The sequence below is a fragment of the Catharus ustulatus genome, chromosome 11 (genome assembly GCF_009819885.2).
Source record: "Catharus ustulatus isolate bCatUst1 chromosome 11, bCatUst1.pri.v2, whole genome shotgun sequence".
In the NCBI taxonomy this organism is placed as follows: domain Eukaryota; kingdom Metazoa; phylum Chordata; class Aves; order Passeriformes; family Turdidae; genus Catharus; species Catharus ustulatus.
Genome location: NC_046231.1, coordinates 12955163 through 12962019, shown reverse-complemented (window position 1 = coordinate 12962019; position 6857 = coordinate 12955163).

Here is a 6857-nt window from a genome sequence, read left to right as displayed (position 1 = left end):
GGCACCTGTACCTTCCACAAAGGCCTCTTTGAACCCTTACATGCCAGTGAAGCACTGCCCTTCCAGCAGGTATTTCCCAAAATAACAACCCCAGGGGCCATATGGCATTGGTGGAGGGCAGTAAACACCCCTAGATCATGTCCACCTTTACATAAAATGAACATAATTTCCCTACTCCCTGTAATAATATCACTGCTCTGCCTCCATGTATGTGCTGCATTTCTCATCCAAAGGAAACAAAAAAATGCAGCCCATGTCCAGCTGGCTTCTGCCTCAGCAGCAGAGCTGAACGTGGAAGCAGCCTCCAAAGACCTTTCAGCAGCTGCAGGGCTGCTCAGATGCTCCAGCCAAATCCAAGGAAGTCTCCTCAAATAGTTAATTTTCTTCAGCCTTGTCATCTTTTGGCCTCTTATATCTTTACTGCCTTGTTACAGATTTCCTTCAGTTCCTTGTTCTGGACAGCTCTCTTTGCTGTACCAGGCACTGCCCATCCCTAGGACGTGTTGAGTCCTAGTTGGGGTGCTTACCTTGGCCACTGCCAGGACTTCTAAGTTAATCTTGGCTGTGAGTCAGGTTTCCCAGGATGGACTGTTTATTGAGAATATTTTGTATTGTAAGGGCTGTCAGAAAACAAAAATGCCCCAACACAAGCAGGTGAGTTTCAAGTCATGATAAAAATGGACTGAGCCTTCCCTGTGTAATATAAACTTCAAGCTAAGAGATAATTAGTAAAATATCATCCTGACAAATCTGAGTATTGGGGACTCAGAGGAATATGAAAATTATATTTCTGTATTGAAAATGCTAAGTATTAGTTCTTTCAGCAAGCAGGGGCCACTGGGACCTTCCAGCCTCACTGAGAGTGTGGGGATCAGTAATTCAGCCCCTAACAGAATGAACATTTTTATCCCATGCATTTCTGCTTCCCTTCCCAGTGCAGCATTCAAAGGTAATTGGAACCACACACATGAGAGGAGGTGGTTCATCTGTGGTGATATTTCACCAGAGCCAGACTTTATTGTTTTAGCTGTGGGATTGCTTTTAAATTCCTGCAGCTTTCCTGACCTGACACTGGGAAAGTGTCACAGGCTCCACTTGCAAATGGGGATCTGCTCCAGCAGAGCTCCATCAATTCCTCTGCAATGAGCCTTTTCCCAGTGGGACAGAGGGACATCCACTACATTGTTTAAAGGAAGAGGAAATTTTTGGTGGAAATGACTGTAACAGAGCACAAGGAAGGTCACAGGGAAGGCTAGGAATGGGAAATTCTACCTCCCTTTGATTTGTTTTCCTTTGTTACAGGATGAGAACAATTCACTTGCCCTGCTCTCATCCAGCTCCCCTGTTATGTCATATCCAGATTACTCAGTGGATGAGGTATTTGGAGTGTTACATCAGACAGAAAATATTTGTTTATGTAACTCAATCTTTTTCTCAGACTCTTGCTTCTCCAACTCCCTGAAAAATATTTATATTAATATTTATGTTTTCAGGATTGAGAGCTTCAGGATGACAGTCATCTTCACTATAAATCAGTACAAGTGGTTGCTGCAGAGACTCACAACATAGCCTGGGAACCTCTTTTGTTTCATAAACTTCAGTTTACGCAGAGGAAGAAATCAGTTCTGGTGCAACACAATTCTGAAATTTCTCCCAGCCTTGAGAAGGAGCACTAGCCCAAAAGGGGACCAGAAATCCACCATAAAATGCCAAAGATTACAGTTCTCCCTGTCTGAGGCTCTGCTGTAAGTCCCTGGTCAAATGCTGCTTTCTGCCTCTGATTTTAGTCAAACTTTTTCAAAGGTCTTACTTTCCCTTCCATGTAAAACAGAAGAAAGATTTTAAAGATTTTCTTTTCACAGGAGAAAACCTTCTTACTATAACATGTTTAATCAGATCAATATACTGCAGAGGTTGCATCCTGCATGCTTTAACGTGCTGCCCCAAGCCATCCTAGCTGTACTGCAGCCAGCAAAAACAATGCCAGCTATTCACCCTCCTGAGAAATCTCTTGCTCAAGCTTCCTGAAGGTGTAACACGGGGCATGAAGGATGTTTTCATCCACATGAAATGCCACCCTTCCCTCTCACTGCTCATGTGTCTTTCTGTTTATTATCACCCTGATTTCCTGGGCAGAGATTCTGTGACAAGACCAGCACATCAGAAAAGCTGCTCCAACAACTTCAAAGAGAGTTTGGCAAACAGGTGCTGGAAAGGGCTCAGGGAAAACTTCAATTGCAACATCTGAGTTTGGAGTGCCCAGGATGGCTCTGCCTTCCTGGCCCTGCTGACACCATCCTCCCCAGCCAGCTGCAGGAAAACTGCTGAGGAGTGGGTACTCTGTATATCCAGTTTCCCTTTCCTTGGATTTTCTAATTGCAGAGTCAGCCCTGCCAAGCCTCTCCCACCAGCTCTGCCCCCAGCCCAGGCTCCCTGGTGATGCTGCCAGCTCCAGGCAGGGCTGTCACTCAGCATGGAGTGAGCCCACAGCATGTCCTACTGTTCAGCATCAGCTGTGAAACCCCTCCAGCCTTGAGCCACCACACATCAGCATCTGCCAGCCCTGCTTCATTTCCCAGACTGCAGTTTGATAAAACAGTAAATCCACCCCTGGCATCCCAGCAACCACATTAGAAAAAAAAAAAAAAAAGAAAGAAGCAAAAGAAAACTCAGCTGCACAGCATGAGGGATTCACATGGCATAAACTTTCCACCAATTCAGATTTGCTTAGAAACAACACTGCTATGTTAACCTTGTGCAGCTTGACTCGTCCATCTCTTCTGCAGCCACTATTGCAGCTTGGCAAGACAAAGATCTCATCCCTCTCTGTGCCACAATGTCCATCACACCTATCCCTGCTCCTCCCAGCTGGACAAGGCCCTGCTGTGTCCCTGCAGGTCCCCAGGCAGGATGCCTGGATCAGGGATGGCACGAGCCTGGCACAGACCAGGGTGCTCTCAGGGCACTGCAGCCACTGGGGATCTGCACTCAGTGTCCCACCACTTGGTCACTTGCTTGGTTTTGCTAGACCTTAATATTTAAAATGAAAAGTCCATTTATTACCCCAGGAAAATACAAAGGAATTTTTTTTTTCTGGCATACAAATTCCTTGGCTTTTTCAGTACAAAGATCTATTGGTTGGTTTATTAGCTTTGAAGGCTCACTGTGCCTCTGAGACCTCTGCTGACTCCGAGTTACGGTAATGCTGGATAACTTGGGTATTAATGCCAAGTTGCAAATGAGGTTTGCTCTACTGGGCTGGCTCTCCAAAAGAATGAATGGTTTAGGCCTAAAACTGCCTGTGGTCTCATAAAAACAACCCCATAACTCTCCTGATTTTTTATTTATTTGCCATTATAGGAATGATTCCACCCTGCCCTTTGCTTGTCCTCTGGTTAAAGTTTGCCTCTCTGGCAAAATGTTTAGTGGGTTACAAAAGCACAACTCAAATTTGGAAATTTACCCATTACAAAATCCCCAGATCCACACTTCATCACCAGCAGTAACTTTCCACGCCCACAACCCTGCTGAACTTCACTCCCAGTTTGCAGGAGCAGCTCTGTCAGGGGGCAGAGCCCAGCTCTGGGCACCCCAGTCCCCAAAGCTGCTTCCCGATTGTCCCAGCCCCTTCACTCCCAGAGAGACTGAGAGGTGGAAATTCAGCTGCAGGGTAAATACCTTAAGCAAACAGCCCTGTCACCTTCCAGAGCAGCTTTCCCAGCTGGCAGTGATGCTGGCTGGGCAGCAGGGCCACGCTGCCTCTGCGTGGTTTCTGCCTGGCTCAGGATTCCCCTCCTCTCCCTTGCTCCCAGCTCGCTGTGGTGCAGATGTAAAACAAAGCAGAAGTGTTGACAGTGCTTCCAAGAAATGAATGCAACCAGAAAAAATTGGCCAGGAAAACAAAACCCATTCTGCTTCCTTTGCAAAAAGTTCATGAGGGCTGCCTGCTCTGCTCCTGTAAATTGATATACTTGTAGGTCCTTCCTAAGCCAGCTGGGTAACGTGGGTGCCCATATGGAGCAGAAGGGCACATTCACACAGAGGCAGAACACCTGTGAGATGTTTTCCTTCTCATGCCAGAGCAGAATCTCTCAGAATCTCTCTGATCTGCACATCAAACAACCCAGGTTTTATCCTGGCCCTAAGGGCTTGTCCCCAGGAAAGTCAAAGGAAACTCCTCCTGGACAGAGGATTCTGCAGCTTTCCAGGCTCTGGCAGAAGGCAGGAGCCAGCCAACAATAGCAACAGAATTTGTGCTCTTTTTTCTTCCTCCCTGCTTAGCTGCTCTCTAGCCAGGAGCTTTCTCCCACTTTCATGGCTTGCATAAGAGCCCTGGAAATCAGATATTTAATCCTGGAACCTCCAGGGTTGGTTCCAGCTTGAAACCTCTTCTGCTAGAAGACTCTCCCACACCATCCACTCACCAGGTGCCCCCAGTTAAAGCAGCTTAGCCTGACCCCAGGAGCTGTCAGTCAGCAGCGATGTGCTGCCTGCTGGCCTGCCCACAAATATCTCTATTTCACAAATAAAGCAGGTTAATTTAAACCCCTACATCTGCAGCAGCCTGACAGCTCCCTAAGGGCCCTTCTAAAGCTAAGACTTAGGCAATCATTGGACTTGCAATGTATCATAATGCTGTGTAGACCTTTTAAATAGAGTGGTCTGGCCAAGATGTGGCTGGATTTAGTCCTGTGCTCAAAGACAGAAGTGCTGCCAAAAAAAGTGAAGGCTGAACAATCAAAGGAGCTCCCAAGACTATTTTACTGAAATTATTTCAATTCAGGTGATACATAAAAGATGGCTCATTTTAAAAAGAGGCCACCCTTCCCTTCATTTAAGAAGCAAAAGCTCTCCATGAACATGCTCTGACATTTCACAAGACCTTCACCAAAGCAAAAAGCAGAAGCAGTAAGTTTGTATTTTAATTGCATAATAAATGTACCTGAGTTCAGACTTGTACACTCAGTTCTGCCACACCCACAGGTAAGTTTAAAATACGTCAGCCCTGACTGCAAGGACTCACAAACACAATAAAATCATAAAACCACAATTCTGGTTTTTGTCTTGTTGGTAAACTTCAAATTTTCATTTGGGTTCTGAAGGCATAATTTTCCATTGCTCCTGGCAAGTACCAGCAGCTCATACAACAGGGCACCAAAGGAGGCTGAGGAGCCCTGAAAAGGGGAAATGAGTCCTGACATGGAGCCCTGGCTGTGGTGGGCTGGCTCAGCAGGGTGGCTCAGGGCTGGCCTGGCCAGCACCCCCAGGGATGGGCTGAAGCTTTTAGGGTGTCACCTGAGCTGTGTCACCACCGCGGGCACAGCGTGCTGGGCACAGGGACAGCAGCAGGCTGGGTTTATTCCTGCTCCTGCCACATGCTGCAGGTCAAGGTTATAATGCTTGGGTGAATTCCACTCATAACAAATCTGATATCTGTTGACTCTCACAGCTGATTGTTTTGGAGCAATAATTCACGGTTGCCTCCCTGGATACAGAGAAGTGAATGACAGCTTGGATTAGAAGTGCATGGCCTTGCCCTGAGGACCTGCAGTTGATGACTAAACCACCAATTCTGCTATTGAGATCCTCTACTTTGACATCCCTTGGGGGCAGAATGTAGGATATTTTCTAAGCATCAATTGTGGGAAAACACTTCCCTTTCCTGTCCTGCACGGGGTAGGCAATTAGCTCGTCCCTCCTGGGCAGGAAAGGAGGTTATTTAAAACAGACACACCAGCTCCCCCGATGGAGACTCAGGCTGCTGACCCACTTAGGAGCTCTCCCGTGCAGGGCAAATCAGCTCAGCATAATGCAATATGGGATCTGGGCTGCAGGAATGATCAGCATGAACACTGTGACTTTGATCTCGGTGATGGCAAGGACAGCATTTCACTTCACACCAATCTTATGACCTTATGCCCAGTGCACTCCAATGCCCCTTGTTTTTTTAAGCACTCCTTGGCTTTTCTTCTCCTCCTCATTTGCTTTTGAGGCAGGAAGATGTAGCCAAACCAGCATTTTCAGAGAGGTGAGCATTGATCACTGAATTTTTTTCTAGCAAAGGTTAGCTGCAGAAGATCACAGAACCACATTATCCCTCCTTTGGAATGCCCACATTGCCAGGACAACAGAATCAGAGGAAAGTACCAGCTCATGTAGAGTAATAATGTTGCCAAAGAGAGCCCTGGGGCATTGCCACCCCTCTGGCTAGTGAAACTCATTCCTCCACTCTTCTGTGTTCACAGAATACTGAGGGCACTTCAGTCTCAGCCTGCAGAGAGGATGAGTGTTGATGTTTTAACACATTGACACACTCCTCTGTGCAGTGAAAAAAGCCAAAACCACCAAACCTAGAGGCGGTAGATAAACTGCAATAGGGACAATTCCACTCTTAAGAAAATACCCTACAATTCTCAACAACAAAGACGGTAAAATGTTGAATGAGGCAATCAAATGCCAACAGTGCAATCTCTATCCTGGAAATATTCAAAGCTTTCCCCAACCAGGCACTGAACCAGGTCCAACTGAGCAACTTCTAATTTGAGTGGGGTTAGACCAGCAAACATCAAATGTTCCTTCTGACCTAAATTGTCTTAACTGACTTACTGGTCTAGGCTGTAATCTGGGGTTATCTTGCAGATAGGAGGGGAGAGCAGGTGAACAGGAAAGAGATGAAAGATCCGCCGGCAAGAACAAGTTTGGCAAAGAGCCTGGTCTGGCTTTGTCTGAGCGTCACAAGTGACAGGTATGGCACTTTACAAAGTTCTTCATCCTACTGGAGAGCCAAACATACATAGATAGAAAATTCACAGTAGGGTCCTCCTGGGGAACAGAGGGACGAAGGGTTTAGCAGGCAC